General features: G+C 34.1%; 1 protein-coding gene across 11 annotated transcripts in view; it reads left to right on the top strand.

The window, feature by feature from the left end:
* LOC118192223 (multiple PDZ domain protein-like) overlaps positions 1-19,922 on the top strand; it is a 1,451,385-nt gene that overhangs the window by 384,556 nt on the left and 1,046,907 nt on the right. The gene's annotated exons all lie outside the window — the stretch shown is intronic.

The raw sequence follows: 19,922 nt of genomic DNA, 5'->3' as shown, positions 1-19,922 counted from the left end.
TATTCCTAAACAAATTAACTTTTAAAATTTTATCTGGTATATAAGATAAAATAAAGAACATATTTAGGTAATTTTGAATTTTCATAATTTTATGAACTTATTTATGAAATTAACAGTTACATTGTAAAAGGGAACTTTTTAAAAATACCTCAATAAAGCATTTCTTTTGTAGAGGTGAACTTTTAGTACTGATCTAATATATTTATAAGATTTTAAACTGACAACAATAATAGATTACAATACATTGCAAGATTGACTGATAAATGTAAAATTTTTACATATCATAATTATGTGTGTAATTAAAACAGAAGTTACTCGATTAACTTGCATGCAAATTAATATTTACTTTAACATGTTTGGGATGAACAGAATTTTAATAAATAAATATGTATAGATTTGTGTATTATCTGAAGATATGAATGAAATATTTATGACATTAAACATTCATCTTCAAGGAAAATAACAAAGTCAACTTGGTAAACTATTGGAAAAGGTAAGTTTTCTACAATTTCCTGGTGTATATTTAACAATTTTAAAATTTAGCACACTCATTCAAATAATCTAAACGTATGATGTTTTCTTTTGTGCTACATTCGTTTACTGAATTTGTTAATTAACTATATTGTACTTTAGATGGAAATTAACGTAGATATTCCCTGTATTTTACAGTACAAAAACTTACATATTTGATAATAATTGACTTAAATCTTCCCTATGTTTTCTTTGCATATACGAATGACTTTGGTAAAAATTTAGTCTGATGTCTTCTCCTCTTTACTTTGTATAAGTGCACATTTTTGGTAAAAAATTTGCATAAATCTCCAATTACCTATTTACTGCATTTTTCGTAAAGTGTGCTTATTTTAATCTCTTATTTTTTATATAAATCTATGCAAAAATGTTCTGCATATTATGATTAAAAGATAAAATTAATTTACTCGTAATATCAAATTTTTACATATCCACCTTTTAGGTATGTACAGCAGTATGGAATATATATAACTGGAAAATTTAAATGCAAAAAAATTAATTTCTATTCAAAAATTACATAACACTAAAAGGCTGAAAATCACTTTTAATATTTCATTTCAAAGTGACTACAAAATATGCAATAAATTTTGTAAACCTGAGTTCTATGTTTTAAATCAATGCTATCGTTCATTTACATGGCATAAGAAAATGTCCTTCAGAAAAGCAAATAATTTATTTAAAGTGTTATTTAGTAAACAACTGTTTGCTACAGTTTTTTACTAAATTTAAATTTATGAAATGAATTTAGTAAACAAAAATGCAAATGAGCGATGGCATTAATTGATTTAAAACACAGAATTGATGTTTACGAAATTTATTGCATATTTTGTAGTCACTTTGAAATGAAATATTAAAAGTCATTTTCAGCCTTTAAGTGTTACGTAATTTTTTAATAGAATTTTTTTTTTTTTTTTTCCATTTACTATTGCATTTAAATTTTCTAGTTATATATATTCCATATTGCTGTACATAACTAAAAGGCAGATATGTAAGAATTTGATATAAAAATTATTTTACCTTTTAATCATAGCATACAGAAAGTTTTTGCATAGATTTATATAAAAAATATGAGATTAAAATAAGTACATTTTATGAAAAATGCAGTGAAAAGGTAATTGGAGATTTATGCAAATTTTTTACCAAAAAATGTTCATTTATACACAGTAAAGTGGAGAATACATCGGATTAAATTTTTACCAGTCATTCGCATATGCAAAGAAAATATAGGGAAGATTTAGGTCAATTACTGTCAAATATATACGTTTTTGTACTGTAAAATACGGGGAATATCTACCTTAATTTTTACCTAATATATACGTTTATATACAGTAATTGAGATTTACGTATATTATACGTAAAAGTTGCGAATGAACAGTAGTCTCTCGCGTAAATATACCTAAATTTTACGTTAAAGTTACTTATAGTATAGCGTAAAAATATATGTAAATATTTAGTAATTGCCACTGGACACTTTTTATGATATTTTTACGTTTTTTATACGAAAGGCCATTCGTAAATTGCACATATTTTTCTCGTGAAATTTACGAATGCATGCTGCCTGGGATAGCTTTGGCGTGTCTACCAAAGCAGAATGAACACTGTTTAGCATTACATTTTTTCACAAAAGAGTTTGTTTTACAACATAACAGACATCTCCTTTCCTTAATTAATTTATCCCTTTTTTGCTGTACAGTCATGCTTTCACATTCAGTCTTACAGTGACCTTGACCACAGAATAAACAAACTTCGGAAGTTTTCGCCATAAATTCTGCTACTGACGCGTGTTGATTATTGCGACTCGGAGGGAAGTTTCGTTTCTGATTTCGAAAATTGTTTTGTTTGTGTTGGTTAGAATGAAAATTATTATATGAAGATACATTATTGGAATTAATATGGAATGCCTTTTCTCTTGCACTAATAGCATTGTGTAAAAACTTCATCAATTCCTGTAAATCATGACAATTATTTATATTTTGCTTCGAAAATTCAAGAGTCAATTCTCCTCGCAGATTTTTTAGTATTATGTTAGTTAGTATTGTTGTGTATGTTTCCGATTTGACATTTAATTCCTCTAAACATCTAATTTGAGTTTATGCTTCAAAATAAAGGTTACGAAGGGCCTGAATGTTAGAAGCATTTTTTACAGGTGCCAGATTTAATAAATTTGACAAGTGAGCATTTATTAAAATGTCTCTTTGGCCAAATGTTTCAGAAATTAATTTAACAGCCTGTTTATAATTCTCTGGAGTAATTGAGAATCCTTTGATGCTAGCTAGGGCTTTACCACCTAATAACGACTTTAAATAGCAAAATTTGTCAACCTCAGTTAAATTAGAATTATTATGTACAGAATTCTCAAACTGATTCCAAAAATCTAAATATTCTGAAGGCTCACCATAGAATCGAGGAAGTGAAAGCTTAGGAAGTTTAGTTCTGTTTTCTAAATGCAAATTTTTATTTTCTACGTGAACATTTTCTGGATTTACTGTTTGTTCACCTGACTGAAATGGAACTTTTCCAATTGATTTAATTTTGTTTTGCAACTTTACTTTAACTGGTATTATTTTTTCGTTATATTCATCTACTGTGTTAATTTCATCCTTAATTTCTTGTTCTTCTTTCAACAATTCATCAATGTCACTGTTTAGTATGTTAATAATTTCAATTTTACTATTCAACTGTTCTAAATGTGAATCACATACATCTATGTCAATATCTGATTCATTCAAATATATGTTTATTTTTTCTACTAACTTTAATGTTTGTTCACGATGTGTGTCACGCTTAGTTCGAAGCTTTAACAATTTAGCCATTTTCACAGTTTCTAGCAACAAATTTTACCCCTCAAATACTTTAACAATAAATTCTAATTCTAGAATTCTAAGAAAACAAACTGTAATTTTCAACAACAAATCACACTTCAAGCATTAACAACAAATTCTAATTCTAAGAAAGCACAACATTTTCTTATTTTCAAATACCAATGCAAATATTCAGTAAATGCGAAACCTAAAGTTGTAAATTTTTACCAAACAAGATCAACAACATCAAACAACCCTACTACTTCAACAATTACAAAATATTCTATTCAACCAAATTTTCAACAAAACTATTTACTCACCCCACCATTACGATAATTCCCGGCGACAGCACCACATGTTACGAAGCGAATAACGATATCTAATGCGTAGTTCGCTAGGCTAGTAATACCTTGACTATTCTTGTTCGAACTACATTTTGTTTAAACGAGTTTGCATCAGTGGTAAATTTGATCTTGATTTGGATACAAAATATTCATGACGATATCTTTTATATATTTAATGAAAACACCAAATATATCTCAGTAATACACACTCACAATGGCGAACTACAGTTACATAATGTAAAAAAAAAAAAATTCCTTTGGCGCAACAGCGCCCTCTATCCTATGAAAAGTTCCAACACCTTTGAAAAAACATCTAACCCCCCCTTTTGACCCCAAGGTAAAACTCAGCCGCTATCAGGTACCAATGCTGTCCTGTGACATTATTATGAAATATTCTGTAGAAGCTCAGGAAATTAACGCACTGCGAGAAAACTGTAATTTTGGAAATGTTTTTGCGCATCAGTGGTTTGAAGATTCAGTGGTAATCCAAATTTCGAATATATGGTGGTTCATAGCATTACATAAAATTTCAATTAAGGCAATCAATAAAATATAAATTGATTTAATTAAATATAATATCGCAATCTCAGAAGTCTCACATCATCACTGCGTCACACCTTCCATCAACTATCTGAGCACACTCAATTTAGCTCTCAGCGCTCTCTAGCGTTACGCGGGTCTTACCAGTTTGTATATCTAATAGGGCAAGAGTGTGAACATTGCAGTGACTGCAATGTTCACACTCTTGGCCTATTAGATATACAAACTGGTAAGACCCGCGTAACGCTAGAGGGCGCTGAGAGCTCCATTGAATGTGTTCAGATAGTTGATGTAGACAATCATTTCCTCGCTGAAAGGTTCAACACACGCTAGAGCACTGACTGTTCAACAGGACACTCAGGATGTCATCAACGTATCGTCGAATTCATTCTTAAATGTTGCAGAGGATCATTAAAGGTGTAATTTGATTATTGTCTTTCATGATCCTAAAGGTGTTACAGCTATTGACTGTTCCAAGCAATAAAAATCAAATCCTCTCGAAAAGTTCTCATTCTTAGATCTGCAGCTTCTTACATGTTGGTTAATAATACCTCTTTGGAATAGCTGGTAATGACATATTCTCTATTCTATGTGGCCTGCGAATATTACTTGATGAATTTTTACGTGAAATGCCTATAGGGCAAAAGTTTTATTGAGTTGGACAGACAGCAATATTGCAACATAACGCTACCGATACCGTGTTGAATAAAGTGACTTGTTCTCCCGTGAGATTTATTGTGTGGGCAGCTTCAAGATGCTTCGTAGAAAAACGCATGCAGCATTCGATCACGTTTCTGATTTCGACGGAGGCAGAATTGTTGCATACAGAGATTGCGGATTGTTCTTCCGGGAAATCGGTCATCGTATCGGAAGTAGCCAAGTAACAGTCATTCGAATATGGAATCGGTGGATGCAGGTAGGAACGACTGACGGACAGGAGCAATTGCAACCGCCTCGTCGCACCACCTCGTCCCACCACGGGAAAACAAACATATTATGCGCATGGCATTGATGGAGTGCACTGCTACATATCACAACGAATGCAGTATGTAATATAACGATTGATGTCTGCACAAACAATTTGACGTCGTTTACAGGTGATGGAGAACGGGGGGCACCTGGTGGCTACTACAGATAAGCAGGTGCATGCCCCTCGTCCTCCACTACCCAGCGCTTATTGAAGAATTTAAGGAATTTAGGTTTGACACATGGCCTTAAGGGCTAGGTTGCTGTACAATGGCTACAGATTTGGGAACAGAGGGTGCAAGAAATAAATTGCAAACTGCAAAATACAAATTCGCTGCAACTGCGCATTGCAGGAAATATGCTGTTTTGTTGACTAAAGTCGGGTTAGCTCAGCGAGAGAATATCTTATATGACCTGGCAGGTGTCCTGTACCTGGACTGCAGTTACAATGATAGCTGACATATCTTATCCACAGTCACCCGATTTTGTATAAGAAAGCTTCTGTAAGTGTCCACATTACTGAAGCACTGATGTAGGTGAGTGCTTTGGTGAAGAGGACGTAGTTAGACGCAATGGTCTGGGAAGCCTGCCGCCCCACAGACGCACGTTGCAGTTTCGGAAATGCCAAAGCCAACAAAATAAGCAGGAAACGGTCCGTGACTCATGACGAAGTTGGTAATTTGTGGGTCTTTGAAGGTTAACTTTCAGGAAAAAATCGTATGTACGTCTCCCCATATCTTTCAAGTCCCATTCCTATTGCCATTTTGGGGTAGCTGTTTGAGACAGCTCCATTTTTAAGTCAAAGGAAAGTGCCGGAATACTGATTTTGAATGCGTTTATGTTGCTAGTTGCCTCTTTGGCAAGTTTGTCGGCTGTTTCATTGCCTATCGGACCTGCGTGTGCTGTGACCCATACCAGTTCTATGTGTTTACGGGCATTGCTTTGCAGAAGATGATGTATGTTGACAATGGGTGGAGTGGAGAGGAGTGGTTAGGATTTTAGACTGCTAGGAGAGTAGACATGCTTCTGAGTAAACAGTGATGAAAGGACAGGATGAAGGCAGAGCGTATTCAATAGCCGTTGTTATGGCTAGTGTTTCTGCCTGAAAAACGCTGTTCCAAGATTGTAGATAACCCTTCCAAATATGAATTGTATGTGCAAGGTCTGCTCTTTGTATGTGTTGAGGATTCCGATTGCTCAACACGTGCGCCCTAGCCATTATTGCGTGAGCATGGGGTTGATAGGACATTCTTACTGTACTGAAATGAATGTTATAATGTGGAAACTGGCATCCCGTCTTAGATGAATCATCCTGTTGTGAGTAGCCTCCTATTTTCCTCGAAGATGGAGGGGAATCATTCTTGCCAGGACAATAGCGGCATTAGTGGCTGTTGTTTCGAGTGCGTTTAGCCTTGCACAGGGTTAGAGCAAACGGCCGTTGCATTATTGTAAGCAGTTGTTTTTGTAATCGGCTCCTGATTGGCTGAGCCCAGACGGCAGCTGCATAAAGTATGATCTTCTCAATACCAGTGGTGTAGAGAATTTGGCGAATGGGGGAAGTTTTTGTCCCCATGGTGAGCTTTCCGTGCTACGGCTTCAGTTTTAGTTCTTAAGTAATGCAAGTGTATCATATATACGACCCAGGAATTTTAATTCCAGTACGATCTTGATGCTCTTCCCCTCAAGCTTGATGCATGGTTTCTGTGTGGGGTTAATACGCGGCTTAAAGATTATTAGGGCAGTTGACTTCTCTGCGGAAATCTGGAGTTTGAGGTTATGACACAGGGCAGTAAATTGACTACAGATGTTTGTGCTCCTTTGCTCGAGTTTGTCCTTTGACGAGAAATACCACTTCATCTATATGTTCGATTAAGTGTACGATAAGGTTGACAGTTAAAATGGAATTAAAAGTTATGTTCTAAAGTATAGTGCTCGCACATTAATCCTAGAGCAGCCTGGAGTGTTTGCACTTTCATTGTTATACCATGGTTATGGACAATGATTGAAGTGCAGTATTTGATGTAACTGGTGGATGTATGATAAAGATTTGCTGGACAATCAGATATTCTGAGCGCTTGCGTGATGGCACGCCACCAAAGTGTGTCGAAGGTGCTTTAGAGGTCGATTGAGAGGAAGGCTGTGTGGAGCTCCTATGTCCTGTTGAATTCGATTTTGCAGCGTAACTCTTCCAGAACTTGTAGAGTGGAGAGTCTTGGTCGAAAACCATACTGTATTGGGCTGATGAAGTTGGTGACTTGAAGATTGTGAACAAGACCTTATACTAAGAGTTTTTTGTACACCTTACTTTGGGCAGGAAGTAGGCAGATGGGACACAGTGAGCGTGAGTCCTGTGGGTCTTTGTGTTTTTTTATGGAAGAAAACCTTGTTGACTTGTTTTAAAAGATTTTGGGAAGAGTTGGTGCTTAAACAGCCGGTTAAAATATTGCAGGAAGAACGAGGGACTAGGGCTATATGCTACTTTGAGAATATTATAATCCAGACCATCTGCAAATAGAGAGAGAATATGGGCATTTTCGAAATCTTCAGTTATTTTGGCACGACGTCTTTCCAATGCAGTGTACTCGTCCAGCGCTTTGCTTACCTTTAAAACGCAGGTGTTTGTATTTGCAATAGGGCACAGAATGGCGGAGAAAGACAAATGGCATAAATTGTATTTTTGGACGAATCTCGCTTTTGCCTACAGTAGGTGGCCATTAGAGTTACGAAATACTGTTGAGAGAGGCTGCTGGACTGTTGGGTTATGCGTCGTCATACTCTTCTTGCATCCCATATTATGGTGTGAAGGTGGTATTGGATTCCATTCCTCGATTCTCTACTACGTATTATCGGTACGCTTATCAGCCAACGCTATATTTCTGAGGTTTTGTAGCCTGTTCTCCTTCATTATTTTTTAGGGCTTGCCGGTAGCCACATTTCAGCAGGACAGTGCGCGACCACACGTTGCATGCAAAGTTCAAGCTTTCTTCTAAGTCCACCATATTGCATTGTTAACCTGGCTTGTCTGTTCTCCTGGTCTATCGGCCATTGAACATGTCTGGATAATGTCTGCAAAACGAGTAACCCGGCATGCCGCACCCACGGGTAGACCAGATGAAATCTAGCTATGTGTGGATTCAGCATGGGCTGCCATTCCTCAACAGTACTTTCGAAACTTTTTTCTTCTGTGCCGCGGAGTGGAGTAGTGGGTATTGTAGACGTGAAGGCAGTAGTCATTGCTGATTTTTTCATCTGAAAGAAGGCTGTATTTCAAATCAATTAACATTGATTAACAATGTGTATTAGCTATGTGTAATCTTTGAAATAAATTTGACTTGTCCTTGTCAATTAACATTGAATAACTATGTGTAATATTTGAAATAAATCTTTTGTCCTTCGAATATTCAGCAGTATATTTAAAGGAAACTGGGTCATATTCACGTTACATATAAGGGGGCGATTTCCATGATACCAGTTTGTTCTTTGGGATTAGAGCCGGGATCGAATTACCAGTATTCAGCGTCTTCAACGCTCGGTTGCTGTTGGGTATGGTAGAGAGTTGTGCAGCTTACAACAAGTTGCAACAATATCGTACGGCAACGAATTGCAGGATTCTAGTCGATGCGCAAAGTCCCTAAATTTTTAGCCTAAAGTAGTTTATTTTTTATTTATTTTTGAATTAAAAATAAAGGTCGCTATAAATTTGGTGTTTTGCTACGTTGCTGTTTAAATAAAATGTAGAATGTATGTGAGGTGGCCGAAATCTTGTTTTGATCTGCTCTGATGTTACTGGTTTTTGTGCTATAAATTAATTTATTTACATTAAACTATTGGGGGATCTGTGAGTGACTTAGATCGCAGAAGCTTGCATGTTATTTTCATAAAGGAAGACTTCAAAAAATTATTCTGTTGTTTAACCCTTTTAAAATGCGGGAGATTTTTTAGAATATTTTTGAGTTGCTTATTTTAATTAATTTTTACCTTATTTAATAAAAATATTTTTGCAAGTTTTAATTGAGTTGAGATTATTAATTTCTGGATGTTGTGATTCCTCCTTTTTAAATTTGTTTCATTTTCAGTTAGTTCTACCTTATTATTATTATTATTAGAAAGTCTTTCGAAATCGCATATGTATTTTTAAATCATTTGTTTGGCAGAGAATAAAAATTTTCTTTTTCATTGCAACTGAATAATTTTGTTAGTTTCCTTTTGCAGGAAAGTATGTTTGTTAGCTTTGCAGTTTTCCATTAAAATGTAGAAAAAGTCTTTTCCTGATACTCTTTCGCCTCGAATTACTTCTACCTCTCAGTCCATCGGAGGGGTTGACCTGATAACACTCGCTTCTACCTTGTTTGTCTAAAAACATCTCCATTTGCATTTTATGGAAATCATTTGCATAAAATATTCTACATAACAGTACAGCATAAATAATGTATTTTATATCCCATAATTATGTACTTATATAATTAGTACTAAAGAACATGTGCAGTAATCTAAAATTGTAATTTATTTGATAACTAGTCACCTATTTAAAGCATTTTGAGGACTTCACAAAATAGTTTAGGACCTCGCATAATAATTTAGGATTAAATTGTGATTGTTTAATTCGTTTGTTGAAAGTTTACCCATTCTATTATAATGATGAATGCTTTAGAAGAAAGACATAACCTTCCATTGAAGCCAAAATTCGGGTTTCCGCAGTTTAATCGGTATTTTTAGAGACAAGCCACTTCTGATTCTGATGACTTTTCTATGAGTTAAATGAATAGTTTTCTAACTCAGTTCAAGATTATTCCCGACGCAGTTGAATTGTTTCCGTTTTAAGGCAACATATTGCCACAGCGTTATTCATAATGTGATCAGCGAATTATTATTTGAGTTTACTATATAACAATGTGTTTATTATAATGGATTTAATGTTAGCATAGAAGGAAGATATTTTTACTTTAACGGCCAAAAGCCCTCCAGTGACCTACTGGTAGTTTATGATCGAAATTTTCGCGATCCTTGTTTTAGATATTTCTTAACATAGCTTGAACAGACAAAATTTTATTATAGATATTGAGAGATAAAAAAAAAAAATGATACTATAATAATTGAAAAGACGAATGCGGATTTGGCTCGATATTTAATTTAAAACAGTTTTAAAGTTAAAACAGTTTATATTTTTGATTAGGCTGTCTACCTTTGAAGAAGATTAGATTTTGATAAATTATCTTGTATTCACATTATTACTGGCAGATTCCAAGTAGCGAATCTTTCCTTCACGAAGTAGTTTGCATAAATTTATGTAAATTTTTTTGAAGCAAGGATTTTAAAGATGGTTAATTCCCCCCTTCAGTAAATATTTAAAATACCCATTTCTTTACGAGCAACACCCAAATTTCCCATTTGTTACATTACAAAATACCCATTTTTTATTTTGCAATAATTCCTTTTAACATTAAAAAGAGGGATGATGCGAGTGAATATCTTATTATTGTATGAAAGTGAACACTATTTTATGTGTGAGGAACTTTAATTTTTGAAACTAATGCTCATTTTTATACTTATTTAATTATTATCACAAGGAGTTAAAGTAGCTTTTTTTATTATTGCTGATGGTTTAAAATTGTGTTTACTACGTAAATAAATAAAAGTCTAAATTAATAATAAAAGTGTCTTGTTCAAAATAATAAAATATTTATACTAAAAAATACGTTTATCTATAATACGTTACACAAAATGAAGTAAAGTTTGAAAAATGCGTATGCAAAATATGACGCAAGACTTTAAAGAAAAGAAAAAAAAAAAAAAATCGTTTAACATTTCTACTCCTGAGCTTCTAAATGAATGTAGTACCTCACAACATCGAAATAATTTTCTAATAAAATTTCGTTGCTTAATAATTTTTGGTTCATTCTCTATATTTTAAGTGGGATCTCTGTAGTTTATGGCCGCAACTTAGCATTAGTACTACTTTTTCATTTTCTGCGTGATCTTGGCTTACGAAATCTAATGAATAAATATGGTTTTAAATGTGTACCGGCAGCGTTTTTATTTAACACTAGGTGTACCCGCCCGGCGTTGCCCGTGCATTTAGAAAATGCAGATAAGTGAATAGCGCAGGAATAGTAGTGTAGGACATGTAGACTGTCTCTCTCTCTTCCCCCCCCCACAAGCTACAAAAAAGAAATGAATTGTAATTAATCGATTTAATGTATCGTCAAAACAGCAAACTAACGCTAGAATAAAGAAATCAATTGTTACAATCGAACGTTATTTGAAAACAAATAATAATATCAGTGAGTCAAAAAAACCGTGATTAATTAATTGTAAATAATTTTTTTTAAATTTTTCTAATTCAAAAATCGAAAATCGGGCTTCGAGGTCTGGTGACCAGCCCCTTTGTGCTTCCGTATAAAAAATTCCAGGTCCCTGCGTGCGATAGATTTGGCTGGAGAGCTCGGTCAGACAGACAGACAGACACATTACACTTGCTTTTATTATTATAGATGGAATGCCACCCTTTTATGTAACTATTAGTTCTGTTTTCATCTAGAGAAGTGATCTCAGATAATTCTGCAAAAGAAAATAATTAAAACTTGTAAATAAAATTCTGCTTAATTTATCATTATTTTCCATTTAGAATACTTTTGCCATTTTTTCAGTTATACAAATTTAATAAATGATGTTCTAACACTATATATTACTTAACATTGCACAAAATTATTGTTTGTGTGATAGCTAACGATAAATTCTAAACTGTATAATCATTCTGAAACATACTGTAGAGAGAGAGAGAGAGAGAGAGAAAGAAAGCGAAGGGAAGTATATAAAAAAGAGAATTTTCTAAAGTTCATTAAATTATTTTTAGTGATAACTGAATGAAAATTAGCTGATATGTATATATTTCCCTCATCTGGCTGAGAGTTGGAGGACAGTGGGGGAACTGGGGCAAAAAGACTACCTCATCAAGAAAATTTGGGTGTTGCTGGTAAACGTATTCATGGTGTTTTCGCCATGTGTAACGTAAATGCGAAACATTTTCCCATGAAAATTCCTTCACGGAGGCCATTCTTTCTCTAAAAGAGTGGCGTGCTTTATTATAATCATCAACTAAATTAAACTGTAATGAATAAAGAAGTCAGTCATTTGGAGTTACTAGACTAGGAAAAGGAAATGTGTCTTTAAATTTTGTAGTCGATTTTGTGGGATTATGACTTTCATCCTGACATTTAAGGGTTAAAGGGAAGCTGAATTTCGATTTTTATTACGAAGAAAAATTTTTATAGACTGAACAATGTCACAGCTGTGAGTGCTTTATTTTGGAGGTAAACGTACTTGAGCAAAATAATTTTTTTCCTGGAAAATTCGAAAAGAATTCTACATGGAATGGAAAACAATTTAGCATGTATAGAAACCTAGGAGAAAAGAAAAATCCAGATTAATTCTTAGTTGCTGACTTAATTGGTGGGAGGGAATGAGCTAGATTTTTAGAAGTTTTGTTTAAAGAGTTCTTTGGCAACTGTTTTGGCTTCTTTATAAGATGCATTTACATATTCGGCTGTAAGAATATTCTGTAAACCCAAAATGTTAAATTATTTGTAGTAATACAATAGAGCGTGTTTACACACTTTTAGAATAATTTCATGGCGGTTTAATTAATGTTTAAAATGTAAAGCTGGTTTCTGCTTCGGCGGATTTTCTGTTATTACCAACAATTTAGAAACATTAGATACAGTACGTAGTGTTTCGAGGATTTGTTTGGTGTCTTCTTTTCATGTAGTAGTTATGACTGACGGTTTTTCATTTTCCGATAGACAGATAGCCCTCGAGTGCTCTGTATGAAAGCTGTTAAATAGCTTTCATACAGGATTCTATCAATCATTCTACATTGAAACACATGCCTGGGCAAAACCTATTTGAACATTATGTTTAAAACATTGAACCACATGCCTAGGCAAAAACTATTTGAACATTATGTTTAGATTTTTAACTTGTAAATCTTTTTCAGGCCAAAAGGGAACGTCAGTTCCGAATGGGATATTAGTCTCGAAACGACGTTTTGAGTTGAATCACAATAAACGGTGTATCACTTTTCAAATTGTTGTCACCAGATCTTATAGATTAAAATCTATATTACAGTTAAAGAAATTAAATAATGAGGAATCTGCATGAATGTATGTAAGTTTCTCTCATTGTGAAAAATCAACGATACCTAGAGCCATCAAATTTTGAATAACGCAGTCCTGCACCCGAACATGGGAACCTAGAAGCCCGAATTTTTAATTTCGAGTGTGTTTTGTTATCTATGTCATACTATGGGAAACTTTAACGAATTTTTTATTAACAAAACGATTTCAAAGCGAGCAGTTGCAACGCTGCACGGTGGGAAATGTCTATCGGAAATTCTAAAGATACGCTGTTTTAAAATATTTTGTGATTTTGCTGTTGAATCGAATTTGATGTGACGTAAGCGCCAAGAACGTGATAGTCAATAAATAAAGTAAATACACAAAACTATAGTAATATAAAGACAAAGAAAAGTTTTGTAAAGCCATCATAGTAAGTAAACTGAATATTGATATGCTGAACTGAGAAAGACTGGGAGGGGGGATATTGTGCCAACACTTAACGCTGCGTTGAGAATTCTAAACGTATATTGCTGTGCTGCTTTTAAAAGTTTTGTAATTTTGTTTTTGAATTGTATATGATGAAAGCGTGAAGTAAACGATGCTTAATAACAAAACTGAAAAGGCATGGCCCCAAGCAGCAGATTGTTAGCTTGCTAAGCAAGAGCATTCGTTCAGTCCACGGCTGGTTTACATGCTTACAACTTATATTAAATTTTGTTTACAGCGTATATTACACTTTGAAAAGTAAAGCTGTTGATAAATTTAAAATTTAATAGTAGCAGACTATATTTCTCATTTGAAATTATAAACCGTTTCCAGATATATTTATTCCGAAACATTTGCTTTTTTACTTCCTTGTACGAAGTAAAAAGGAAGTATTGTAATCGCGAAAATTTTCAGCCGTCATATTTCAACGAAAATATCCATTTTAACCGCTATCGAATGCAATTTAGCGATATTTTTGCGTGACATCTGTACGTAAGGACAAGATAAAAGACTTTTTATCCTCCAAAAAATTATAAAACTGATTTAAAATGAATTCTGAAGAGAAATTTTCGTGGCGTCTGTACGTACGTATTTCGCATAACTTAAAAACGAGTAGCCTCAGAACGTTGAAATTTTGTATATAGGGCTGCTATAACATGTAGATGTGCACCTCGTATTTTGGTTGCAATCGGCCGCACCAAACGTATATAAATATATGTATATATATATCCACTCAGTTAACCGGTTCACTGATCTCAGTTGTTTTACTCTTATATGTTTGTAGGTTGTGTATTTTTTGCTTTAAAAATGATTGAATTATGTTGCTCTTATCTTCCGGTTAAGGTTTTTATGCCTTTAGTAAATCTGCATGCAATATTTGTGGAGTTATCAACAATTTAAAAGTTGTTTATGTGCAGTTAAGCCTAATGAATTTTGCGATGGCGGACACGTTTGTTTACATTTCAAACTTGGCAAAATAGCGAATTTGTTGCCAATCTAGAGAAACTAAGCTTCGCAACAACAAAGATAACGCCTTCTTTTATTATTGCGAATTAAGTCATGTTTAATACATTCTGGAATTTATTCGAGGAAATAAATGTTTAAGATTAATTTGGTACAGAATCCGATCATTTAGCAAACCGAATTTTTTACATGGTCCCTAAAACGACGATTTCACCCACTCTTTTTTAATCTTCTGAATATGGCGCTAATTTGGATTTAATTTTTCATAACATAGAGCTGGGTTTTTTTTTTTTTTTTTTTTTTTTTTTTTGGGAGGGGGATTTTTTTAGAGAATAATAAATGACTTATTCTCCACTCTACGCGGTATTTTTTATCCAAACGTGATTATTGCTAAATTGATAGCCCCACTCCTTAAAGAGTAGTTCTATCGAATGTTTTCAGCTGTCAGTAAATAACAAGTTAATGCATATAGCAGTGCCGGATTAAGTCTTCAGTGGGTCTTGAACAAAATTTAATTGATGGTCCCACTTGCATAAATTCTGTTTAATGAAATCTTAATATCATTTCCCTTTTGTGAGAGTATTGAATTACGCTTGATATTGAGAGAGTATTGAATTACGCTTGATAGTGTCGACCTACATTATTACCTTGATATCAGGATTCTAATGTATATCGTTTTCTATTCCGCTCAAAATTAAATACGGTATAATTTCGAAATTAATGCATTTAACCTTCTTCGTTGGAGAAGACTCTTATTACAGCCATGCGTATGCACGACAAACAGTCTTGTAATTAGGTAATTATTCATCTGTGATAGTGAATCGATAGAATTAAACTAACGAAATATAGTTAAACATAAAATATAAAGTTTAAAATTTTTCTTCTCTGTCTCAGAGGCAGTTCAAACTCGTAAATGCAATTTTGCTAGTTGTTTTTACCATGGAATCTTCAATCTTTGATATAAATATATTTTTTATGTACTTTATCTAGTCTAAATTGCCGTCTAAATTTGTTTAGGGGAAAAGATAAACTGCTGGAGAGATAAATTCTTTTATTATAATTTGTAGCTTAAAAGAAATGAAACAGAAGAAACACATTGCCTTCCTGCAAATTGCTTTCCTAACATAGTACTTTTTAAACACTCATAAGCGTCTTTATTTCATTTATTATGTTTTTTATTTCCCTCGAGTGCTTCATTACTGGCTCGTTAAGCGTAGATTTTGAGAAGAGTTTAGTGCATTTTCTTTCATTTTAATAATGAAAGTCTTGGTATTTTATTATTCTCTGATTTTGTTGAGGAATTTGGAGCAACGGTATTTTATAATGAAGAATAAATTGTCTGCTTTTTTTATTTTCCACAGCTTGATTGGAAAATTGCAGGTATTTCCGATAAAGAAAAAAGGTCTTCGGAACGTTTATATTTTAATTTTTTTTTTTTTTTTTTTTTTTTTTTTTGTCTTACCTTGTTCTGAAATATATATATTGTTCTGAAATATATGCTGGTATCGCCAGTTTTATTCAAATTTATTCTTTAACATTTTTTCTACCAACTAGAAAGATCCTTCCCGCTTGGAACATGTCTTGTTTTAGATTTGAATATTCTTGTGTTAAAATTTATATTTCTGATAAGTATTTCAAGAAATTATGGACGAAATAAGGTACAGCTTGTGTTTAACTGATTGTAATAAATGTAAATAACTGATATGATCGATAAATGAGACTTGTAAAACAGAGGAAAAGGATAATGTTTTCTAATTCTGGTAATTAGCATGCTCCAGACATTTCGAATGACGTTGTAATCAGGGGATTGCGCAAGCTGTGCAATATTTTCAAGCTTACTTTCATGTGCAAACTATTTTTCCAGGCAAACGTGTGCATTGCTATCCGGATATTCGGGACGCCCTTCGGTTTACAAGTTTGAACATTTGTATGGGCTTTATCTATATTTGGCGGGGGCGATAATTATGTAACCTTTAGAACAATTAAGAATCTTAGAGACTTTCAGGAAACGGCGGCTCAAACTATCACCAAAACATTTCACGCTATATGTGAACATAGAACAAGCTCTTATCAATACCTCTTAAGGAGCTTTCCGCATATGTAAAATCTCTTGAGATGTGGAAAAAGGGGAGCTTATCCGCGAACAATACACGTTTCGCAATGTATGCTGGCTAAGTTTTGGATTTCTCGCTCCATTGTAATTAGCAAGCTCGGCTTTTGTTAGTAATTGCTGGACTTACTATTCTCGAATGATGAATCTATGGACACGCCGTTGAGGCTTGTTCGTGCTGCTTGAGGCCTGGCATTATCGAGCCAGTGGTAAAAACAAGGTGTCTCCACTGATAGTTCACTAAACTGAACTGAAAGGAAACGATGCTGTAACTAAGCAGATCTTAACGATTCTGCGTTATTCCAGCCCGAAGCTGGACTATTACGTTAGTAGTGCGATTACGTAACCATTTCATACTACCCCATCTGTAAACTCTGAAGGTTTACGCGACTGCGGAACGCTGTAAACCGGATTTTCCATGATCGCAGATGATTTGTGTATTGAATTTTTTTATTTTGTGATTATTAAATGATGTGAACTTAGTTATAGAGCAAATCACTTCCAAAGCCAGCCAGTAGGAGGGGTGCCACTAAAAGAAAGTTATTTTGTATTCTGTTTTATGTGCTGCCTCTCATCTAGTGTCACCAGTTCCGGATTAAGATTTTTAGAGGCCTTAAGCATTTGAAAGATTTTGGTGCCCCTGTTATATTTACAGTATAACTCTGGATTCCGCCCCCCATTCTTTCTGTCTTGGTCTTGCAGTTGCACTATGCATTCCATGGTAAAACAGACAATGGGAAATTTTCGCGGTGCCTCCTTTCTTTTATGACCTAAACACGCGCTTATTTTGTTTAATGGTAAATCCATTTCTCAGTGTCATATCACGAAAACTTCCCGTGCAGCAAACTAATCAGAAGCTCGTCGAAACTTTTAGTATTCAGTGTTTTATACATTATGTCGTTGGCTGGTTTTTTATTATATGAAGTTATTTGTTAATTTCCAAATAGCTTTTTAATGATAATTGTTTAAAATTCGGTAGTTGTTACATAAAAATATACTAAATTATTTTATTATCATCAAATTGCATGTATCATAAGAACGCCTTGTATAAATAAGTTTCTTTGCATAAATATTACGCTACAATTTTCATAAATTATGTCTTATAATCCAAGCGTAGGCGATAATAATTTAGTCTTTATAGCATGCTACATTCTGTATGTGATAGATTATTAATTCCTATGAGGAAAAGTTTCAAAAAAGAATCTTAAAAGTTTTTCTAAATAAATATCGACCTAATGAGTTAGAAAAACTTAAATCAAACAGCAAAATTGAGCCGAGAATAAAATTAAGTGGCTATTTTCCAAATTTAATTTTTTCTACGATTTGAGAGGAATCTCGGGTTCTTTATCAGAATTCATTCAGTTAACGAAAAATCGGCATATTTGTACTTTTTAGATAAAGCATAATCAGTATATGCATCTGAATTATCTACATGGATGCGGTAGTCATGCATATCGAAACTAAATGTTAGGAAGGGAAAAATTATTTCTCAAATGAAAGGTGAAGGAAGCGAAAAGGTATACGAAAGGTGAAGGAGCGAAGTTTTTCTTCTTTCCTCCTAAGGTCATAAAGTGGCATGCTATGTTCTTTTTTCCAGAGATCTGATTAATGTATTGTTTACGATCTTATCTAGAAAAAGGAGTATGAAAGCAGGAAATTGTTGAAAATTTGACTTCCTCATGCAAGAATCGAACTTGTTTCCTTCAAGTGCTTACTTAATTAATGTGCTGACTGTTACGCATCAAAAGTATATGTGAGAAATGCCGTTTATTCTAGTAATTCCGAAACTATGTACCGTGGGGTGTTCAGATATCGTGGGTGACGTATAGGGCCTCGTAAAACATCCCACAGAAGCGCAATTAGCAAAGCGTAGCTGTTTCATAGAAATAAAACTTGATTCACTTATTTTTAGAATTAGAACACTAATGTGTTGGTGCTAGGACAAGAAGAGCATCTAAAAAAAAAAAAAAAAAAACATTTTACAAACCAGTGTTCGAAGCGAACGTAAATTCGTAACACATACATTTGCTTCAGGGCTCCTGACATTTCAAACCATTGTTTGGTGTTTTGTTATCCATTATCACAGACCACCTGGTGTGAGTCCCAAATCGGAGCTGGAAAATTTTCACCGAGATTTTCTAGACCTGTCAACGTTATACCCGCAAACAATCAAGATACTCTCTCGCCAATCGAGAGGATCAAGGAAGTGCAAGTTACGGAGTTCATAGGCAATTACGCCTTTACCTCCACATCTTCAAAGGAAATTACATCATCAAAAAGAGGGGATTGTCAAATAGGGTAAAAATTTTAAAAAGCCGAATGACTTGGAATAAGTGCCTTCACACTGAGTCAAAAAAAAAGGTAAAAAACTCAGAACGTCTTAATTTTGCGCCGAAAAAGGGCCAGAATAATTTAGATAGGGGCAGCCATAAAATTTAGACTAGAAAAATAAAAGGTGAAGTTTCCTTGAACCTTGATAATCATGTTTTGCATACGTCAGAGGTGAAGAACTCGCAGGGGAATTTTCCGATGCGCGCTCTTCAGGGGTGGGAGGGAGGGATGCGGTATTTAAAGGCCTAAAATGACGCTGTTAAACGCCTGAGAAAGTTCCTTGTTAAAGGAAGGGGGGGGAAAGCAGTATATAAGAATCTTTTTCATTTTAAATCAGATCAAGAGTTAGAAAATATTTTAAATCAGTCCTTTTTGACTGTGATGTTTCTTATTAACGAAACTTTAAAAGGGGTTCCTCGAGTTAATGCTATGTGCATTAAAGAACTTTAGAGGCGGGGGGGGGGTAAGGAACGAGAGGTAGTTATTCACGTGGCTGTCAGTGTGCTCATATCTAGCCCGTTTAAATGAGAGAGCTGAGTATTCCTGGTTAAGAACCGCTCTGGGTCTTTTCCGGGAAGAAGCAACAGCAGGATCGTATACGGGTAGCATATGAAGCACAGGATTTGCAACACGTTGAATATTTTTGAAAAATTTTTCCGAAAGTCGCTGTATATAGCAATTAATGGGCAAAATTTTGAGGTCATTATGAATCTCTTCGTTCCGTACGAACCACGGA

The sequence above is a fragment of the Stegodyphus dumicola genome, chromosome 6, assembly GCF_044657685.1.
Source record: "Stegodyphus dumicola isolate Sdum_Otavi_A_Nest chromosome 6, ASM4465768v1".
NCBI lineage: Eukaryota > Metazoa > Arthropoda > Arachnida > Araneae > Eresidae > Stegodyphus > Stegodyphus dumicola.
This window is presented reverse-complemented; position numbering and strand designations above follow the sequence as displayed.